Consider the following 22518-nt stretch of genomic DNA (forward strand, 5'->3'; position numbering starts at 1 on the left):
GACATGTAAGTAAGTTTAGCAAACAATTGATTTGATTGATGTAGATTTATGGTGTGAAATGTAAAGAACTGTTGTTAATATGTGAATTGATGGTGTGAGATGTAAACAAGTAATGCAAATAATAGTGTAGATTGATGAGATGTAAATAACTATTGCTAATATGTGAATTGGTGATGTATATTGTGAATAAGTTTTACAAATTACAGTGTAGATTGATGGTGAAACATAGGCTTAATAAGTTACCAATATGTGCATTGATGTGAGATATAAATAACTAGGCCATAAGCTGATAAAATATGTATTAAACTGATGGTGTGATAAATAAAAATGTTTTGAGAGATATTGACCACTGTGAGTAAAGAAGAGCTCCCCCTCCTTACAAAAGCCAATTTAACCACTGTCCGAACCAATGGATTTTTGACCAAAATGCTCTGAACGGATCAAACTTTGGTGCGCGAACCAGAACGGAACCTGTTCCCTGTTGGTCGAAAAGGGCGACGTGTCAGTCGGTGCAAAGTCTTGTCGGGTCCATATCTTGTCTGACCAGTAGAGGGAGCACACATGAAATCACCACCAGTGTCTTGTGCTGACTTGGAAGAGGAGGGGCCAAAAATTATGCAAAACCCTGCTCGGACGCTTTGCCTGCCCTCAGGGAGCGGCCTACACCCTTGCAGGGTTACATCTCAGCCAGGCAAAGAAGCTCATACTTACCTGGCAGGGGCAACACCATGATCAAGAAGGTGGTTTGTCCAAAGTGAGGCCCAGCCATTGTACTTAGGTTGTGCTGACTTTTGTGAGTTTCTCAAATGCAGGAATCTCAACTGCATAATTTCTGGTAGTGGGGGACTGCGTTCGTGCTCTCCCCTTTTGCCTAATTCTGTGGGAGTCAAAGATAGAGCTGTTTGTTTCTCTGAAGTTTTTCTTTGTGTTCAGATATCAAGAGCTACTAGCTGCTTTAAATCTTTGAGGAGCTAGCAGGGTTATGTTCTTAAGGGTAATGTGGAAAAAATCTCTCTGGTTCTGTGTATTGCTGTGTTTCTGAGCGCGAGAAAACAGGTTTTGTTCAGGCTTCTTTTATCCTTAGCACCCAGTTAGGGTTTCCATGAGTTTTGAGCAGCAAATGGTTGTTGAGGATGCACCGTTGACGGAGAGAATTTCACCGGGGTCGTGCAGACCTTTGCGAATTCCTCAAATGCGTGAATATCGACTGCATAATTTCTGAAAGTGGGGGAATGCGTTCCTGCTCTCTCCTCTTTCCCATAACCCTGACAGAGTCAAAAATAGAGCTGGTGGCTTTTCTATCTATCTATCTATCTATCTATCTATCTATTTCCTTCCTTCCTTCCTTCTTTGCCCTCCCCTGACGTTGTGCGCTGGAGTGCAAGTTGCACGATGTGTTTGAAGTCTTATGAAGACAAGTGGGCTCAGGGACCAAAGTGCAACATGTGGAGAAAATGTAGCTGGCTCTGCATGTTGCTGTTATTTTCGCTCTGCTCGCACGGCTTTCCGACCACCAGGGAACGTGTTCTTGAACGGGTTTAGGTCAGGCTTCTGGGAACCTTGGCACGAGCAAGGGTCTCGATCAGGGGCATCACTAGGAATTAAGCTTTACTGGGGCACTGCACCCCCCCGCACAATGCACCTTAACGTTCCTGGACAACCTATGCAAAGTGGATAATTCTTATGCTCTCGTGGATTAAGTTATGCAAGGAATAGGCCAACTAGACGGAAAACACATCCCAGTCCCCAAAAAAATTATTGTTGGCATTTGGGCTTTTAATGCATGCTGATGCTAAACGTGTCACCTCAACTCTCACGATTCACGAACTTAGCTGGTTAGTTATGACTGACTAGCACATAGCCTACAACCTTAATCTTACCTCTCTCACCCTCCTCCTCATCTGTCACTGTTTCCCTGCCCCTGTCTCTGCTTCGTGAGAAGAATTGTCTGATATCCATCTGGAAAAGTAATTTAATATCGTTTAATTCGATGTAGTTTAATGGGTTTGTTAGAATATGGTTTGCTTAGTTTTGTTGCAAAAACTTCGCGCTACCTTAACTCATCCAGAGCCTGTTCTCTGACTCATCCAAAGAGTAGACTCATCTCTCCAGTAGGCTAAATGGACTCATAGCACGCCGCACGCACGCTATGTTTACAGTGAGAATCTCCCAGACCAATCAGAAAATTAGTTAGAAAGAAGAGGCGATAGAAGTTTGAAACACACTCTGTCCTACAACTTACAGTAGATAAATGATCTGCCAAAGAAACTAGTTTGTTACAAAAATCTTTCAACATTTTCTTACTGGGGCACAGCTGATTTTTACTGGGGCACGTGCCCCAGTAAAAAAGGCCTAGTGATGTCCTTGGTCTCCATGAGTTTTCAACAGAAATTTGTCATCAAGAATGCGTTATCGACAGAAGGCATTGCACAGTGCACAGCAGAAGTAAACAGTAGTCCGGAGATGGTGGATCGCATTGCTTGCCTGCAAGCTTTGTTCTTTTAGTTCTTCCCTGGTGGTCAGAAAGCCGTGCGAGCAGAACGAAAACACCAGCAACATGCGGAGCCAGCTACATTTTCTCCACACGCTGCGCTTTGGTGCCTGAGCCTCCTTGTCTTCATAAGACTTGCAGACATAGCAGATATTTGCTTACTTCCAAAATACAAGCACAGACCAACTAGTAATCATAAGAAGATGTAGAAACTTATCCTAAACTAAAAACACGCCCTCTGATGTCGTCACGGTTCGCACCAGGAAAAAAACAAAAAACAAAACTTCTATCCAGAAGGGGACCGACTTTTCAGGTTCCGAACCCAGAGATTAAATTGGGCCGGAGCCCTCCGGAGCTCAGTTCCGCCTCCTCGCCTCGGCAGTACAGCCAGCAGGAGCTGAGCTCCCTCTGCTTCAGTGTTTATTATAATATAATACTTTTATTCATTTTCATCTATTCTAAAAACACCATCAATATGAGAGTTTGTCAATAATGATTTAGACAACAAAAAAAATAAGCTAAAGTGAATTACACCCATCAATTTTTAAAAAAACATTTTCATTGGAATTATCATTGAATGCGCATGCGCTGCAAGAATGCGTGACATCACACAGCATCATCATACGTTTAATGTTAACGTTAATGGACTTCAGCTCGAGAAACTGGCGCCACTGTTTTCTATCAGTCCATCATACTTTATATTTTATGAGGATTTGTGTCGTGCGAAGTTATAACTATCTGCTAAACACGATGCCTTAGCAAAGTAGACAGAGGTAAGTCATGGTTCTTTTGTTTATTTTGTCTTTAGTTGAGAAACTTTCTCAGGCAAAATATACTAGTGCAGCAGATGACATAAGTAGCGTTAGCTAACACTGACAGACAGGATGCTCGTCGAAAAATTCACGCATCCATTTGCTGAAGTTCAGATCTTTTTGTCTGTAGTTCTGTCATATTTTATCTTCATTTACTAAGTTGTAGCTGTTTTCTGTGTTTTTAGCTTTTAGGTAAAAAGCAGAAAATTGAGTTAGCTAATTTAATGGATGCCTTCAATGGTCGACCTGAACTGCTGGCGACATGGATTTCTCTTGGCTGCATTGTTCTGAAAGTGCTTGTTTCATGAAAGGTGCATCAGAAAATCCCTGGTTTTCTGTGTGTGATGTGCTCAAATACACTGTAAAGTTGGCAAATAAATAAAAAATGCTTCTTTGCGTCTGAATTCTGTTCCAAAAATCACTAAAAGCTTGTCCGCCATAATTAGATCGCAGCGACTGACGGGTAGGCAGATTTCACTTGGCTGCATCGTTCTTAAAGTGCTAGTCTAATGAAAGTTACGTCAGAAAATCCCCAGTTTTCTGTGTGTGCTGTGCTCAATTACACTGTAAAGTTAGCGAATAAATAAAAAACGTTTTTGAAAAATGCTTTTTTGCATCTGAATCCTGTTCCAAAAATCACTAAAAGCTTGCCTGCCATTATTAGATCGCAGCGATTTACAGATTGACGGCGCTGTACGCTTGACATTATTTGCACCAGTACCTTCTTTTGTTTCCACACGGACTCTATAATATTCTCCTCAGTGGCGTGAATTTTGATACCGATTCTTTTGAAAAAGACACAAAAGCTCTTCAAATTCGTCCTCAATCTTTGTTTTTTTTTTGTTTGAGGATGATTTGGAGATGATAGCTGAGCAAGCAGACTCAAAAGAGAACCCATCCTCATCTGGGTCACACCAGATAGTGAGATTATAAAGAAGTTCCCTTCTATAACTTTGTGCCACATTGTCAAAATTTGCAACAGACCCGTTGCACTTATCTCACAGTTATATTAGCAACCGTTACTGCCATTATCCTGGGGGACAAGCGAACTTTGTTTACATACTGAAGGCAAGCAATATTGAAGATGTCAGATGTCTGCAGTTCGAAGAAAGCTACCACTAGAAAAGCTTTACTACCAGATTGCTTGGATAATCTAAGTCAGAGAGAAGCAAAGGATAGATACAGAGAGAAGTTAGCTTATTTATGGTTATGATGTGTGCAAAATTGCTCAAAATTATTGGAGTGACGATGTCCATTTTTGGCCTAGGTTTACCGACATGGATGTTGGAATGTACCTTCTCACTGCATTTGCTCTGTTTTAATATTTTTTTTTTAAACTTATCGTTTACTGAAAGAGAAGGGCAGGGAGGATTGAGAATCCATCAGCTGTGGTTTGTTTACACCCGATACTAAAACTGGTATCGTCCTAGCCAACAAAAGTAAGATTAAGAGACACTTTCACTAACTCTTTACAGGCTCCAGTGAGAATCGAACTCACGACCCCTGGTTTACTAAACCAGTGCTCTCGCCACTGAGCTATGGAGCCTTAACTCTTTCACAGTTGCTTAAGATTGGGGCCACAGCAGAACCTTGAAGACCCTGCGCTGATCCCCGAAACAGCCCCCAGAAACTGCTGTAAAGTCACTCACAGCTTTAGTTCCTAGCTGCAGTTAGCTTCTGTTTACTATTTGCCTTGCAAAAAATGGACACGCATTTTAAATAATGCAGTGTGTTAATCGTAGAGTGGGCTGTGGACTGTGCATTCTGGCTACTTTCTCATATGAGTTAACAAAAACACTGGACAGGCCAAGACCTCAAGAGACAAACCATAAGCACCATGAGTGACCTCACTGATCTCCAGGCTCTTCATGTGGGGCCATCCTCAGCAGCAGCCAGTGGTTTTCAGGTGATGAGAACTGCAACCAAAAAAAAAAATTCAACCAGTATTTTTGGTTCTTTTTTGATCGGCTGCCCAAATGAATTTTGGCGGGGGATATAGAAATGGGTTCTGTCTGGCCGGCTGTCCAGCCAGTCACATTTTCGTTTCTGGGCCATAATTAAAACGACTGAAGATATCTTGATGAAACTTTGTATACATATCAAGCAACATGTGAACTGGTACCTTTTGCTATTTTGGATTTTTTTTAAAAATATTTTTCAAATTTTTACATCAAAAATATATTTTGACTTAGTTTCTCAGAGCAATGTTCGTTTCCGGAGCATATATCCAAAACTATTCATGATCCAGATTTGAAACTTGGTATGCATGTTAACAAGGTGATGTTACGGGTTCCTAATTTTTTTTTTTTTTTTTGACATTTCAATGTTTAGGGCTGCACAGTGGTGTAGTGGTTATCACTGTCTCTTCACAGCAAGAACGTCCTGGGTTTGAGCCCAGTGGCTGACAGGGGCCTTTCTATGTGGAGTTTGCATGTTCTCCCTGTGTCTGTGTGGGTTTCTTCCAGGTGCTCTAGTTTCCCCCACAGTTCAAAGACATGGTTAGGTATATAGGAGCCATGGCCTGAGGTTGGGCTGAGGTGCCCCTCAGCAAGGCACCTTACCCCCAACTGCTCCCTGGGCGCTGTAGAATAGCTGACCACTGCTGTGGATATGTGTGTGTGCTCATTGCTCACTTGTGTGTGTTCACTGCTTCAGATGGGTTAAATGCAGAGGAGAAATTTCACTGTGTGATTCAGTCGGTGCTTGAGTGTATGTGAAACAAATAAAGGCTTCTTCTTCTTAAATCTACTTGGCTAGATAACGCATGTTCAGTACTGACACAGATACTAGTAAACAATCCTGTTTTCATAGCAGTGTGATTGTTGCCGTCTAAAAAGATATCTTTTCTCCATGAATAAAAACAAAAGCATGTCACATAAAATTATCAATGATCCGGTTTATTTTACACCCAAAAGTTTGACACTTGGCATCTTTAGGGTTGTTAACAACAATTTAGAAGCAATGTGTCCATGAGCTCCACTAGCCTCGCTAAATCATGTTTGGAGCACTGATCTCTACGTAAAAATCTGGAAAGCTCAGAGGCTCGTCAGAGTGACACCATCTGACCGCCATCTTACCACTCACATCGTTGAGCAGAATGGTCATTTAGGCTACTGGAAGCTACACAAAACTGGTCAAGTTATTGATCTAGTTGGTGAGAAAAATTACAAGAAAAATGCCTGCATGTGCAGCAGTGAACTGTACAAACTGTCAAGTCAAAGGTTGTGGACGGACATTTCACCTGTGAGTACTGATAGTGTGTGATCATTTTTACATGTGTGTGCGCAGTGCCATTTGCGTGGACCCACCTACAGCATTTTATGATGGTTTGCAAGAGCAAAAGAAAAAAAAATCGGTCTCATCATTTTGTCTGGTTTTGTTGAAAATCTGACAGTGATATCTGGGATGAACACTGTGACTGTGTCAGATTTTTGATGGAAATGTCCCAGACTAGATCAAAGCCAAAGTCTAGACATGTTTGATATTGAATGTGAGAGCTCAAGCTCAACGGCTCAAACTCAAAAAGAAAAATGAACTGAGTAAATTAGCCTCAGTAGCCTAAATGAAAGAAGGACCATAGCCTTAGGCAGAAATGGCAGTGAGGGATGCAAATAAAAAGAGATGTTGTTGTTCTAGTTTGGTCAGTAGTTATTTTCATTTACCTCAGGCTAAGCACAAATGACAATGTCGATCATCTACACACGTCACACCTACTTGCACAAATTGACAAAATGGGCATGATTGTCTGTTTTAACATGATTTTAGTTTAAATTGAGTCCAAGTATATTGATAAGTACTCTTAAATCAGGGTTGGTCATATTTCCCAGTCAATGGCTTATTTCCCGGACGGCATCCAATATATGATTTCCTCATCTCATTATCTCTAGCCGCTTTATCCTTCTACAGGGTCGCAGGCAAGCTGGAGCCTATCCCAGCTGACTACGGGCGAAAGGCGAGGTACACCCTGGACAAGTCGCCAGGTCATCACAGGGCTGACACATAGACAACCATTCACACCTACAGTCAATTTAGAGTCACCAGTTAACCTAACCTGCATGTCTTTGGACTGTGGGGGAAACCGGAGCACACCCACACAGGGAGAACATGCAAACTCCACACAGAAAGGCCCTCGCCGGCCCCGGGGCTCGAACCCAGGACCTTCTTGCTGTGAGGCGACAGCACTAACCACTACACCACCGTGCCGCCCTATATGATTTCCTGTACAAATAAAAACTGAAATAATCTCTGTAAAAATAATTATAGTAGTAAAAGAGCCGTTCAAAAAATGATCAGAGACTGAACTGGAAAAGGAAAAAAAAAACAAACAATAACAGTGAAGGGGAGTGCTATAAAGATATGTAAGGAATGTGGGTAAAGTTGAGAAAATAAGAAGAGGTAATGAAAGGAAAAAAGTCAGGAGACACTTTTCTTGGGGCAAATTTGATCGGACATGACAGTTTAACACAGAAGCCAAATACACGCGATGTGAGTGGTAAGATGGCAGCCAGCTGGCTTCACTCGTCTCAACAGCAGGGAATAGGCTATGAACGCTCCAGATTTTTACGGAGAGCTCAGTGGTTTGGAGTCGGTGACGTCACGATTTGTCCTCAGAATGTGATATTTGAACCTTGGAGAGAGGAAGATGGCTGTGCACAGGAACACTGTTTTCCTTTTAAAATAAAATCTGTACACAGTATACAGGTACAAATATGAACAAGTGAACACTCAAACACGTCTGATATGGATATTATCTATCAGTATAAAGGAATTTACTTTTTGGGTTTTGTTTGGCTTTAATTCAAGGCATTTAACAAAAATATTCTTTTAACCATTTAGGAATTATAGCAGTTCATTGTTGTGGTGCAAGGACCTGATTGAATCCACATTGCAACCGTAAGGACTACTATTAGGGCCCAAGAACCCGAGATGCAGGCTGAGGGCCTGAGGGTCTGTTCCTCCAGTGACACATGCATCTTTGGCTCAGGCCTCATACTTGTGAAAAATCAAAAATGTACATTGTGTGTGGGTTTTGGCATGATTGAGGAGCTCCATAGCGTCCCTGAATGCAAGCAATGTTTAGATTTTTGAATGTGTTTATTTCTGTAGTTGTCACAAAGTTTGTTCGATCTCCATGATTTTTGGTGGGGACACTGTCATCACCATGACAGACATATTTCACACTGGCTTATATTTGCTCCACTCAACAGGAAGTCAGCTATTTTGAAAGTTTTGCATTTAAAAAAAAATAATTTTTATGTACTCTTTCAAACTCATTGGATTCGCTTGAAATTTGGCTGGTATAAACTCCAGATATATGAAAATTAATTGCGATGGTATAGTAGATATGGCCTATTTAAAAAACAAAAAAAATGGCTCACTGAGTGTGACAAAAGGGTGAAAAATCTAAACTCCACTCAAATTACATTTTGTGTTTGCTGTGTACTACAAAATCCACATTTTCTGAAATGGATGTCCATTTAACTCATGTAGCATTAGTTTTGCTGTGAGGCAGGCAAATAGCTTTCAAAAAGAGGATAGACCTTGATGGCTATAAATACTGTATGTAGGAACTTGAAAATCGTAGCACTCCTGACATGTGCCACTTCTCCATTGTGTACTGAGAAAAAGCACATCCAACAACATATCCTGGTACAGACTGCATGTCCTTCAGGTAAACTACATAGCCAAGTCCCCAAAATGCAAAGCGCATGCACAGTACGGCAATAAGTAATTTTACTGTAACACTCCTGACAGTTTTGAAGTGCTTTGAAAAGCTTTCAGCCCACCGCCACTGTGTTAGCGACATAAATGGTTTGTAGCAGAACAGAAGAACAAATGAAGAATTGAGAAAATGGTCACAGGTTTATTATTTAGGGCAATTTTCAAGCAACAGTGATGCTGTATTTGGTAAAAAAGATAAATTAATTCCAAGTCAACACATTCGGTGCCAGCTGGTGTAACAACAAGGCTGTCAACAGTAACTGTGAAACACCTGTTGCTCTCAGATTTGAACCACCAGTTGGATATCGAACATCAATGATCAGCCATCAGAGTACCTGTAAAATTAAGCAGATTACTGTTGAATTAAAAGTTTTGTCACAGCAAATGCATAACAATCCTGGCATTTGTGACACTTTCAAGGTAGCAACACCAAATTTGCAACAGATTCTCTTTGACATAAGGACTTTCTGGAGAATTGCTGACTTCATCTGCAATAGATGAACATGGTTCCTGCTACCAGGAGTGCCACCAGAAATTTTGGGCCCCATGAAAGATTAGAATTTTGGGCCCCCCAACTTTGCCCACCCTCGTCGCAATTGCACTATTGTCATTATTTGACTTTTGATAGCCCATGGACCTTGAGTTTGTGACTTTGTTATTGCATTTTATGCATTAACCTACCAGGGACTAGATGAAAACTGGTCAGTGACTAATTCTGGTGCATTTACAATCACAAATGAAAATTCAAGATTTTGCCACATGCCTTCTTGTGCTAGGACAATTGGTAGTGAAATGTGTGATGTGACTGCTAATAAATCATAGAAAAAGTTTTCTACCCAGCATCAAAATACCTATGGAAATCCCATGGCAATCTAGCAAACTGTATATGGCGCTCGCTCATTAAAAACTTCAATCCTAAAGCATTTATGGGTTGTATTGCTGCTTACCTCCTTCTCCAAAGGGGGGTTCAGTGGTTTGGTCGGGCGGAGGTCCCCCTGAGGCTGAATCTGTGCATATTTAGGGCACCCCATTAGTTATGAAACTGGTTATTAGCACTAGTTATTAGCACCAGCATAACGTAATATTTCATCTTGTTTATCACACAAGTCAGTTCAGTTATTAAAATGGAAAAAATGTCACTGTACAAACTGTAAAAGTGTTCTCTTGATAGGCTAATCCAACCACGTTCATACTGTTCATTTACCATTCGCTAATATTTTGAACACACGTGAGCGATAGCTACCTTTCTTTGGGAAAAACTGAGTGACCAGTTGCCTGCCTCTCCGGTCCCTCTCAGCTTTCAGCTGCCTTTCTTTACGTTTTTGACAGCCACTCTTCATATTTAGTGATCATAGACTGTACGCACTCCACTGCTGGCTGGCTGGCTGCTGCACCGCGATACAGCAGCAAGTAGCGTTGCACTGATCAGCACACAGATTTAACGCATCGCGCTTCTACCAGAACTGGACCGTACCATTTCGCAAAAGGGGGAGGGTTAAATGACAATATGTTGAAGAACTCAAGAAATAGACAACCTTGTTCAATTAGCTCATTTTACCAGATGGAATATTGCATTGTTGTTATTTCAAAAGTCTTATTAAAATCATTAAAAGCATATTATCAGCCCCTTAAAGGGCCCCATGGCAGTGCTGGGCCCCTAGAATTGTTCTAACCTTTCCCCCCCGGCGGCGCCCGTGCCTGTTACACAGCATTTGGACCTGAACAAACAGGTAAAGGAATCATCTTTAAGTCTTCTCATTTATTTCAGAACAATAATTAGAACAATTTTTACAATAGAACTGCATTCCTGTTTTTTTTTTTTTGTAGTACTGGTATACTGCCCAATATAATGGTAGGGGATACACTGTGTTTTTTGCAAAAATGAGCCTTTTTTTTTTTGTTTTTAAATGTCCTCAAATGAGGACATAATGGCAGACAATCAATTTGCTTGAGATGCGACATGAAATCAGATGCACGGGTCTTCATGGTCAGGACACAGTTACTTTGATATCCATTAAATTTGGTACGAGTGGAAGTTTTTAACATTGGGTTGAGTGATGTCGCCCATTTTGGATTTTGTGTATTTTTCACATATTTTTTACAATATTTTTTTTACTTCCTTCTCCAGAGTTCATCGGATTTCTTTGAAACTTGCTTGGAATAAACTTCACAAATATTTAATGATAAATTGCAAAGGAATAGTGGATATCTCGAACAAAGACACAGTCATGGGAAATTGATTTCCACGAGATGCCAATCCAAAAGAGGAAGCAGACATTACTTGGTGATACTTGGTTTGATCAGCCTCAAATTGTGAGCATGGCACTGCATTTTCACATGGAGCATTGTTCAAATGTATCATGTTTCACATTTACTATTTTATATTTTGCACTTTCATATGTGCTGTAAATAGATATTTTTCCTCCTAAATTCATTGGGACAGCAGTGCTGACAATGTTTTCCCACCTTGAAATCCACCTTGTCAGCACTTTCACTCACTGTTAGCAAGGTAGATTTAATGATGATTGAAAGACTGTTGTACCTGCTGGAGCAATATTCCCTCAATGTTGGTCAAGTGGATTTAAATGTATTGTAACCAGGGTTTCCACTGGCACTCGTCACGCTTGTCACTGATGAACATAATCCATCAATGACAAAGAGAAAATTACTAGCAGTCATCACCATGATGAATGTATTTGTCATCATTATCATATTTCATCTTTTCTAGAACTCCCTCCACAAATCCCTCCATTTGCCAAAATCCAACCCCAGTGAAGAGACGGCAGGAAGCCAGAGTGTAAACAATGAGCACATGCTTGTGACCAATAAAAATCGACAACACATAATGCCCAAATAAGCTCCAAGCTTTTGACCAATTGCAGTGTGTCTTAATCGGTCTGGTGTTTTGGTGGAATTATCTCTGCGTGAACCAAACAATGGCATAGTCTAAGCTGGCAAAGTTTTTTGGGTGGGCTTCTTTAAGCACTGAAGATGATTTAAGGACTAAAACAGCCATGAGGGAGGCACACTCGGAGCCCCTACTGTCCCCAAGCACATCAGACAGTGTCAGTAATAGAGGAGTCAGTTAAAAAAAATGCCAAAGTAAAATTGATGTCAGCTGCAGCAAGAGACTGGAGGGAGCTACATTTTGGGGTGGCATGGCGTGTTGAGCTCGCGTGGGCCATGCGCTTGGCTAACTATTGCAATACTCTGTATTGGCAGTGCTTTTACAAGCAACCTCTGCAAACATTTTATGACAGTACTTTGACTCGACCTGCCAACCGTCTGTGGGCAGTGCTGCTAAATAAAGCCAGTGTTGTAAAATGAACCCTAGAATGGACTGCAATGACCAGTTTTCACCCATCGTATGGCAAAGAGAATCTCAAACTTACTCGTAAGCATTCTAAATTACATAGGGGAACATCAAGGCATCTGCTTCAGTACCTTAAGATGCAAAACTGGAGTTCAGCACGGTATCAGCACACCATCCCAAACATCAGTAAACAGGACTCAACAAACATCAGGATCAACACTGAAGAACGCATCTCCACTGGATACCATGAGCCGAACACTGCTCCTTAGTCCGCTCGGCTAGACCGACAGCCGGGCACCAAAGTGAGACGCATCGTTGGCCATACGCAGGTCTTATGCTGACCACATGAGTTGGCAATGCACTTGGGTCACTGTTCAAATACCTATCTACAGTGACCAAAAGAAGACCACCACCCTGCTTATCCTCACCAAGAGCGACAGGCTAAACGCAAGCTTGACACTTACTGTGCAGTGAGCTCTTTGGGATGGCACGTCTGACTTTTGTTTCCAGATCGTTGGAACTGCTCCATGTACCGGACATCGCTCAAATCCTTCTATGTGAATCTGCCTCACAAATGTATCTTTTTCAAAATGTATGGAGCAGACACCAAACCATCCTGTCGGCTTGAAGTTACCTCTCTTTGTCAGTACAAATCAAACCCATTTTTTCCGCAAGTGTCCTGCCAACTTTTGGGCTACAATGGATCAAAATTCTGCTTTTTTTAATGGCTACACTTGAACAGCCTTGAAGGACACACCCCTTAGGAGGCATGCTTTGGTTTTAGTTTTGTTGCAGAATAAATAAAAAAAAAATCATTAGAAATGTGCTCCAATTTGCAAAACAGATGAAGCCAGAAATGCCAACGAACTTTTAAGCATTTCGCATATGATGTCACTTCTTTGAACAAACAGTAATTTACCAGGAACGCATTCGTGTAATGGTGGACTCAAAGAGCCAAACTTTACCAAATAAACAGAACATGTTCCTGGTCTCGTATTAAAATACAATTTAGACAGTAAACTATTAAACATGTCTAGTTTTATCGGGTATAATTCCCAGGGGTAATGTAATTTTCAGAAGACTGGCACTTTAACGGAAACAAAGGGTTTGGGATGTGACAGCTTGCTTGACCAAAAGGAGCATGCAGTTGAGATAGTCTGTGCATGCGAGTTCAGAAGCCACAAACAAAGGCTTCAGAGGTTCCACTGAGATTTGAACTCAGATCACTGGAGTCAAAATCCAGGGTGTTAGCCATTACACCATGACATAGCTAAAGGATTGTTTTCACTGTCAAACCTTTGAATGATATAATGACATTCCAGCAGCACATGAACACGATTGAAGGTTTTACCTGAAATCATCAACCTGCTGGAAAAAAAAAAAAATTCTAGAAATCCTGACTGCTGGCTACATGGTTAATCATTCATTGTTGTTTGTATTAATTTCTAGTTTTGTACTTTATCAATCAATGTCAACAGGCAATTTACATTATAACCATATGAAAATCCAGGTCAAAGGTCGCATGTCGTTCCATGAACTAAAACTTTATATTTTTACATCTAGAAACATAAAATACCTAATGATATTGTAATATGTGGCAGATATTCACAAGAAACTGAAAAAAAAAACTTATCTGAAAATAATTTAAAAATCTGAATATTTCAAGCAGGGCAATTTTTTACAGGCTAAGAAATTAATTCTGATCGAATTTTATTAATTGCAGTAGGACTCCAAATACTCTCAAAGCATTCTATTCCAAAAGTTTCTCAAGCTTATTTTTGCAAAGGCATGCTAGCTGAAGCTTCCATTTTCACTCACATGCAGGCAAAACTCCCAACAAGCATTCAACAAACACAAACCATGAGCATAAAACCAATGGCCCGTTAATAACCCGCGATAGCAAATATCAGAAGTGGAATTCAAACCCACACCTCCAGAAAAGACTGCAACCTAAACACAACGCCTTAAACCACTCAAAATCTAGGTTATACTTAACCAGGTTAGTGACACTGTATTGGCGATGCAGAAAGCTGGTAGAGAGTAAGGTGGCCTGGGCCAATCTCTTCCACCTTGCTTTATTAGCCATTGCACACAGGCAGAGAAATGTCTGACCAATGAGCGTTTTTGATAGAAAGAAAGAAAGAAAGAAAGAAAGAAAGAAGGGGTTGGGGTGTTGTGTGATCTGTCTAATGAGAAAGTAGGGGAAAGAATTACTGCAGACTAATGGTCCAGTAGCTTGTTGAACATGGAGAAAACCAGGCAATGGGGAAAAGGTCGACCCAGCAAAGACAGAAATAATTTTTTTCTTTACTTATTTTTTTAACAAGACAATTTCTAGATTTACTACAATGCCATATGAACAGATAGAATAGAAAAAGCTCTATTCCCACTCATTATTTTAGAAAACTCATTTATTATCTTTATTTAAAGAATATATCAAATAAGAAAGCTGTTTCTTTGTATTTAGAACAAGGCAATATTCCTGGAGATACTCAGAGTGCGAATTACCCCACCATAATTGGGGGGTACCATCATGGTCCACTATCATATCAATCGCCCCCCCAGTCCTGTCCCGTCTCATCTATGAAAGTCAGTGTCAGTAACTCAACACAATAACTCATCTCATTATCTCTAGCCGCTTTATCCTTCTACAGGGTTGCAGGCAAGCTGGAGCCTATCCCAGCTGACTACGGGCAAAAGGCAGGGTACACCCTGGACAAGTCACCAGGTCATCACAGGGCTGACACAGAGACAACCATTCACACTCATGGTCAATTTAGAGTCACCAGTTAACCTAACCTGCATGTCTTTGGACTGTGGGGGAAACCAGAGCACCCGGAGGAAACCCACGCGGACACAGGGAGAACATGCAAACTCCACACAGAAAGGCCATCGCCAACCCCAGGGCTCGAACCCAGGACCTTCTTGCTGTGAGGCGACAGCGCTAACCACTACACCACCGTGCCACCAACGCAATAACTCTGAGCAATAATTTTTAATTAGTTTTTTTTTTTTTCAACCGGGATGAGGGAGCATACATGCTCTCCCATACCTGGAGTGACATCTTGCAGGGGACGAACAGACAGTATAAGGCGTGACCGACCTGTCAAACCAGACAGGAAGGCCACGCCTTCAGAAACAGCAGCTGATAAAAGATGCGTCACCAATTAACATCCGGTGACACTCTGAGGAAGACGGAAGTTGTACGTCGAAACATGTCAGGTAAACAAACCCAAAAATTAGATGTCTGATAAAAAAGAAAAAAAAAACTAACTATATTTAATATAAGACATAATGAACGTAATCGAAAGATTAAGAATTAGTTACGGAGACGAAAGCATCAAGGAGTTTCGCCGCCTAGAGAGATTGACACGGAAACGGGCACGCTACAGGAATCACCTGAGATTCAATCTGCGCTGCCGGGATGAGGAAGTCGTACCGGCCATCCTGAACATCAAGAACCCGATTCCAACCAGAAACGCGGAAAAGATGATCAGGAAAGTGCGGATGACTCTGGTAAAAGAACGGATACGGTGCACAACGGATAAATTAAATAATATCAACAGCGAACTACACAGAGAGACGGAAACTTTCAAACGCCGGTTTCCCCAGAACAAGGAAATGGAAATAGCAATACACGGACACTTGGCAGACATACACGAACAGGAATTCACAGAGACAAAAACCCGACAAATACGAAAACTGGACAAACTCATCGCACAGAAAAAGAAGGCAGAACCGGAGCACGCACACATCAACGACAAATGGATTCATAACATATCAAGGTACAAACTCTCACAAGCAGAACGCAGTATACTAGCAAAAGGACTCAACTACGCTGTCACACCGAACCATATACCACACGACGAATTCATTCTGGCAACTGAATTAGCATGTGAGAAAATACAGGATCAGGGACAAAAAGCAGCACTAAGAAACGCAATAGCTGGTATATTGAAAACGGCCAAACCACCACCCAGTAACATCACAAAACAGGAAGCCAAAGCCATGAGAACATTAGCTAAAAATAAAGATATCACAATCCTCCCAGCAGATAAAGGCAGAACAACAGTTATTATGGACACTGATGAATATGAACGAAAAATTAATGAATTACTCAGCAACAACGCATTTGAAATATTAAAAAAAGACCCAACAGAAGACAAGAAAAAGAAACTTAAAGCACTAATAAAACCACTACTCGATGAAAATAAAATAGATAAGCAGGATTACAATCATTTAGTACCCACAGCCAATGTCATCCCCAGGATTTACGGTACACCAAAAATACACAAACCAGGAACACCATTACGCCCCATAGTAGATAGCATTGGTTCGGTCACATACAACTTATCAAAAGCACTCACCGAAATAATTAAACCATTACTAGGACTCACAGACCAACACTGCAAAAACTCAAAACATCTGGCAGAAGAACTAAAAAACATCAAAATGCAGCAAGATGAAGTTTTCATTTCACATGATGTCATATCTCTTTTCACCAGAACACCCACGGAAGCCACCATACAGATAGTACAAGACAAATTAAAAACAGACAGGACGCTCAAGAAACGCACAAACCTCACCGTACAAGACATCACTCAGCTCCTTCAATTCATCGCCACATCCACATACTTTCAGTTCAGGAATACAATCTACAGACAGAAGGAAGGTTTTGCCATGGGAGACCCACTATCAGCCATCATGTGCGGCTTTTTCATGGAGGATCTGGAGCAGAAAGCACTCACTACAATACCAGCGGAATACAGACCAACACTCTGGAAACGGTATGTGGACGACATATTGGAAAAAGTAAAGAGGGGACACACTCAACAACTCACCGACCATCTTAACACCATAGACAATACCGGCAATATAAAATTCACACATGAAGAAGAAACGGAGCAGTCAATAGCATTCTTGGATTTAAAAATACAACACACAGAAGATGGGGACATCAAAATAAAAGTACACAGAAAACCCACACACACCGACCAATATTTAAACTGGACTTCCGAACACCCCATAATGCACAAAATATCCGTAGTTAGAACATTACATGAACGCACAGCAATAATTACAGATCCACAGGACAAAGAACAGGAGGAACAACATATACAACATGCACTGAAGGCATGTCAATATCCACAATGGGCAATATCCAAAGGGGTGGAACAGGTTAAAAACAACAAAACACAGAAGAAAGAGAAAAAACAAACTAACAAACAAGAACACAGGGGAGTAGTTACATTACCATACATCAGGGGAATAACTGAACGCATTCAAAGAGTAATGAGGAAACACAATGTTAACACACCTGTCAAACCACACACAACACTCCGTCAGATCCTGGTTCATCCCAAAGACAGAATACATCCGGACAACAGATGCAACACCATATATGAGATTCCATGTAAATTATGCAATAAAACTTATATTGGGGAGACAGGAAGGAGTTTCAACACAAGAAAACATGAACATAAGAAAGAGTGCGAAAAGGAGACAGCTACAAGACAAACCCGAACAATAAAAGAAAAGGCACAACAGGAAAATTATAAGTCAGCTATAACAGATCACTGTAAAAGGGAAAATCACATTATGGACTGGGGGAATGCCAGAGTCATCCGCACAGAAGATAACAAACATCAGCGCTGGATCAGGGAGGCCATAGAGATCCGTAAGCGAAGCCCGAGGACCATCAACCGGGATGAGGGAGCATACATGCTCTCCCATACCTGGAGTGACATCTTGCAGGGGACGAACAGACAGTATAAGGCGTGACCGACCTGTCAAACCAGACAGGAAGGCCACGCCTTCAGAAACAGCAGCTGATAAAAGATGCGTCACCAATAACATCCGGTGACACTCTGAGGAAGACGGAAGTTGTACGTCGAAACATGTCAGGTAAACAAACCCAAAAATTAGATGTCTGATAAAAAAGAAAAAAAAACCTAACTATATTTAATATAAGACATAATGAACGTAATCGAAATAATAATTTTTAATGTCATTAAGAAGCATGACAAACCATACAGTACTACCACAGAAGAAAAACAGCAGTACAACCTGATAACCTTCTTTGTCAGAACAAACTGGGTATCGACACTACAAATGAGTCACATACAGTATATACACACATACAGAACAGTCCTGCTGAATGTCTTGCTCTCTTTCGTCCTGCTGTGCCTCTCCTGTCTGCTGGGAACCCATTTTCTTTATTCACATGAACAGTGTATAAAACAGGGATGAGAATTTTCTGCCTATCGGCGGATTTCCGACTTTTTCAGACCAAAATGATCGTTTTTGAGATCGATGTAAATCCGTTGAGAAATTTTCGGGGGGGTATGATTAACGATCTGTGGTCACCTTATAACGCAGACATCCCAAGTCTCCCAGAACTTCCGGGAGTCTCCTGCATATTGATAGAAGCGAGCAAGAGCGTGCGCGCGCAACATTAAGGTCTGCATCACGCATCTTAGAATGTGTGCGCGCGAGGGAGACTGTGTGCAGTGTTGCCAGATATTGCTGACGTTTTCCATCCCAAAATATGTTCAAAACCCGCCAAAATGCACTTAAAACCACCCATTGTGGCAAAACTGCCTGTGTGCCTGTTCATGTAGCGCATGCCAGACAAAGAGCATCCTGATTGGGTTACTTAGCAAAATAAGCCAATCAGCTTTCAGTGTGGGCGGGCTTTTATCCCTTTTCTCGAGGACCGACCGGCATAATAGAGAGAGAGCGCGCGCCCCAAAAAACGAAAGTACAAACCCCACTTCAGCTCAGATTACACAAAAGAATCTCCCTGTCTAATAAGGGTAGAGAATAATGACAGTTTTGCGCGATGTACTGTTTGCAGCAGTGATTTCAGCATTGCCCATGGTGGCTTAAATGATTGTAAAGGACATGTTGAGGTGAGGAGTGTCATTTCATGTGCATTATATTTAGGTCTACAACAGGCTGTCATGAAAAGACCAAACTTATTGAAGATTTCTGTAGAGTAACAATGAATATACATCATATATATCAAATACACGTCATATATAAGTGTGTATCTTTTTATAAATGAGGTTAGCTTGTCTAATGTAGCATGTTGGGGAGAATCATAGTATCATATCTATATTTCTGATAAAATTTTAGGTATGATACCGTGTATAACTCTCCTACTTATTGCTCATTTCATGGGGGGAATTGCTGGTATGTACCGCACGGGAGCGTCTGCCCAAATTTTTTTAGGCCGAGATGAACTTATAGTTTTTGATTTAAAATTTTTTTTCCAATTTGTAATGCATTGTACATGCCTGTTCTTTAACTCAAAATCACCATCTCGATCTTCAAATTGACCGTATGGTATATGCATTACATTACACAACATCCTGTCCAGATAAAACCTAGTTAGTACACACAACAGTTGAAAGGGAAGTGATGAGTGATGTTGAATGTTGCCTGCTTAATATGCAAGACCTCCTGCTACCATGATAACATCAGAAGAAAGCTTCAGAGAATTATATGACAGAACTTTTTTTTCTGGTTTGCACTTCATTGTAAAGGATTAGAGTATTCAAAGACATGAATAGCAAAAATGCAGAAATATAATACTGTAGAGCTCGTTTATATTAAAAGGTGCATTGATTTTTTGAAATCATCAAATGTGAATTGATTAAAAACAAGTCTCTTGTACCATATTAATCATTTTCACCTGGTAGTCCACCAAGAAGGGGAATTTATTTCCAAATACATTGCAACTTTTTGCTGATAAAATTAATGGTTTTGGGGTAAAAAAAATAAAAATAAAAAATAGCCAAAAATCATTAGCCCCTGGAACCCCTGGGCCCCACCCCCCTGGGCCATGGGCCCCGCCCCCCTGGTTTTTTCAGACTTTTTAAATATTTTTCATTCTCATCCCTGATAAAACCTAACTGCACCTACACTTGTACTGTAATTGTCTGTAGATCTTAGTGCTAATATTTACTACTTACTCTTTTAGCACCAAAAAAATGCCTGATGTCTGGCCCTTTTCTTTTCCTCATGTTTGGCCTACTGTCTCTGTGAATAAACTCAAACAGGGTACTCAGATGAAACTATGACTATCTTAAAAATAATACAAAAGGAATGTAAGTAAAAACAATAGAAAACATCCATGTACTAGGCTATTTTGCCGAGGCTAGCCTACTACCTGGCTCTTTTTATGTTGCCCCCAGTCCCCAGAGGTTCTGATTGTAATTTTACATACGTAGGTTTAGCTAGGCCTACATCAGAACTTCTTGTGCCTAATCACACACACAGGATGGGCCTATGTGCCAAATGAATTTCAGAAGGGCACAATTTATTCATGATAAAATGAGAATGGAAACATATGGAGTTCTTCTCCTTTGAAATGAGAATCGTTTCTATACCACACTGTAATAAGCTTGATTTAAATAGAGACTTAGCTTATCTTGCTAACTAACGTTGGTAACTAACGTTAACGTCTGTCCACTGTAGCCTACTGGCCTCAGTGGGTAAGTAATTCAACGTATAAAGATGTGACATGAGCTGAAAGAACAAATCACTTTAATAAATGAAAGGTGTAAAATAACACATTTTCAACAGGCTAAAAGTTGGTTAGCAGCTAACATTACCAATGCACGTCTTCTGCTGCAAACCACAGACTGTATAAATTGCTGCAAACCCATGGACTGTATCTGATGAATCAACTGAATACGGTGTGGACTAGAAGCTATTGCTTCTAGCGCAGGGCTTTTCAAAGTGTGGGGCGCGTCTCCCCTAGGGGGCGCCAGAGTTCTTCAGGGGGGCGCAACGTGAGGAAAAATAAACCAGAATAAGTTACTATTGCGGACATTTAGCGAACTTCAGCTAGCCTTTGCCAGAGACAAAATGGATCGATTTTTAGTACCTAAAGCTACAGTGAGTGAGGAGACAGAGTCTGGGCCAAGCAAAAAAAGAAGGAAGTAACCACGATTATTTAAAGTTTGGCTTTTCATGGACTGGATCTGAAGATGCTCCACTGCCACAGTGTGTTGTCTGCCAAGAGGTGCTAGCTAATGATGCTATGAGATGTTTAAAATGTGTAAAACAAGATGTTTTAAAAAAGCACAGATGTTTAAAATGTGTAAAAAAAAAAAGAGGTTTTCAAAAAGCACAGATGTTTAAAATGTGTAAAAGAAAATGGAACATTAAGTATAGCAACAACAAAAATTGTAGGGGGGGCGCTGTTGTTTATTTGCTCTCTGCGGGGGGGCTGACTCTCCCACACTTTAAAAAACCCCTGCTCTAGCGCGTTCTAGCGCTGCGGTGACTAAAAATGGTACGGTCCACAATAGGGTGTCTGAAATCAATTTACATTAAAATGTTCCTACAATAAGAATGCCGAATGGGAGTTGGTTTGAATTATATATTTCCTTTTCACAATATCAAAAAAAATATCGGACCCCCCAAAAACTTATATTTTTGTCTCTTTGGGGGTCACTGGGTCTTCATTGGGGGGTATAGTACCCCCCAGTAACCCCCATAATTCAAACTACAGAGATACTATAATACCAGATTGAGCAGAAGGAGCAAACCCCAACTCCAGCTCTCTAGTCTAAAAATCGATTTAATAATAACATTTTCAGTTAAAAAAAATATATCCGATATTAAAGTGATAAAAACAAACACTACACTTGATCTCAAACAAAAGGCCAAGAAACAACAACTTACTGCTGTCAATGGCTTTAAATATACCACTTCCAAATGTTAAAATCCAGAAAGGTAAACACAGCTAGACTCCGCCCCCTCCGCTGGATCCTTTTGAAGAGAGACATCACTTTGGGCATGTGTGTGTGGTTTCCATGCAAAAAGCTCGATATTTCTAACATTCATTCATTATCTCTAGCCACTTTATCCTTCTACAGGGTCGCAGGCAAGCTGGAGCCTATCCCAGCTGACTACGGGCGAAAGGCGGGGTACACCCTGGACAAGTCACCAGGTCATCACAGGGCTGACACATAGACACAGACAACCATTCACATCTACGGTCAATTTAGAGTCACCAGTTAACCTAACCTGCATGTCTTTGGACTGTGGGGGAAACCAGAGCACCCAGAGGAAACCCACGCGGACACGGGGAGAACATGCAAACTCCACACAGAAAGGCCCTCGCCGGCCCCGGGGCTCGAACCCAGGACCTTCTTGCTGTGAGGCGA

At 41.0% G+C, this 22518-nt stretch overlaps 3 non-coding genes across 3 annotated transcripts; 1 reads left to right on the forward strand and 2 right to left on the reverse strand.

The window, feature by feature from the left end:
- Positions 1–703: 703 nt before the first annotated feature.
- On the forward strand, positions 704–867 carry LOC132896054 (U1 spliceosomal RNA). Its single transcript, XR_009655919.1, has one exon. It is a non-coding gene; the product is annotated as a U1 spliceosomal RNA (small nuclear RNA).
- Positions 868–4776: 3909 nt separating this feature from the next.
- Positions 4777–4849, reverse strand: trnat-agu (transfer RNA threonine (anticodon AGU)). The gene has a single exon. It is a non-coding gene; the product is annotated as a tRNA-Thr (tRNA).
- A 16985-nt stretch (positions 4850–21834) lies between these two features.
- On the reverse strand, positions 21835–22026 carry LOC132898546 (U2 spliceosomal RNA). Its single transcript, XR_009656551.1, has one exon. It is a non-coding gene; the product is annotated as a U2 spliceosomal RNA (small nuclear RNA).
- Positions 22027–22518: the final 492 nt, after the last annotated feature.

The sequence above is a fragment of the Neoarius graeffei genome, chromosome 1 (genome assembly GCF_027579695.1).
Source record: "Neoarius graeffei isolate fNeoGra1 chromosome 1, fNeoGra1.pri, whole genome shotgun sequence".
In the NCBI taxonomy this organism is placed as follows: Eukaryota; Metazoa; Chordata; class Actinopteri; order Siluriformes; family Ariidae; genus Neoarius; species Neoarius graeffei.